This window comes from Malurus melanocephalus, unplaced genomic scaffold, assembly GCF_030028575.1.
Source record: "Malurus melanocephalus ecotype Western Australia unplaced genomic scaffold, MMel_1.1 scaffold_182, whole genome shotgun sequence".
In the NCBI taxonomy this organism is placed as follows: domain Eukaryota; kingdom Metazoa; phylum Chordata; class Aves; order Passeriformes; family Maluridae; genus Malurus; species Malurus melanocephalus.
The window spans coordinates 1,108,494-1,109,516 of NW_026623414.1; positions in this window are offsets into that span (position 1 = coordinate 1,108,494).

Genomic DNA, 1,023 nt, shown 5'->3' on the forward strand with positions numbered 1-1,023 from the left:
GTGGATCCCTTTCCTTGTGTAAACTCATTATTCCCCTACTTCACAAAAACTGCATTCATTTTGCAAGTTATTTATGAAACCTCCACCAAGAATGCTCAGCATTTGTGAATGAACTCTTAAGAAATGATTGGATTTATATGTCAGACCCTTCCCTGTCCCTATGAGGGCTGTTTTATGTGCATGTAATAGAAAATATTTATGGCTGTTGAGTCGAAACTCAAGGATCCGGCATTATTTAATAATCATTTTCTGCTCTGTTAGATGTTGCTGCTCCCTTCAAAGGCAGTTGTAGGTAGTGAACCCTAACTCTGCTGAATCCAACTCAGCTGGGAAATGAACATTTACAGTTTATTCTGCTGCTATTTTTGAGGAACGTTGTCAGGATTTTTCCAGGTTGCCTCTGAAATGCCCAGCAATGGTAATTTTTCTCATGGCCTGGATTCCTAAATACCTAAAGAGCAGCTTTTGGCTCCTGATGGAAGGCAAGCAGGGCTGTATTAACCATGGAATGCACCAGGGGAGCACACTGCAAGGGACAGGGGTAGAGGAGCTCACTCTGGTTACAGGGTGGAGCACAAGATTGGTTCTGCTGCCCCTGCTCGAGAGCTGATCCAGTCTGCCTGACACAATTGTTCATTCCCAAAGAAGATATTTCAGCCCTGTGCTCTGCAGAGTGGCACTGAAAGCACTAATTAGTGATCGTTTAAAGTACTTAGGTAATGTTAACTCCAGCACACAAGGGATGCTCTTGAGTCTGACCCCTGCTCATTCCTTTGCTTTTTGGAGCTTTGAAGACAATTGATTTTTGAAGACTGCAGCCTTCCCTGAAAATCAGGGACTAACRAGAGTGGGGACCTAATCTCGATTCAACCATTCATGCCATCCTTTAAAGACATGTTTACTTTTTTTTCCTTCTGGATGTCAATTAATAGATTTTAAAGTCAGTGAATTAACCCAATGTGAAAGAGTTTAGAGCACAATTGCATGTGGACAGAAAATGCTAATTATAAATAATCAGGCTCA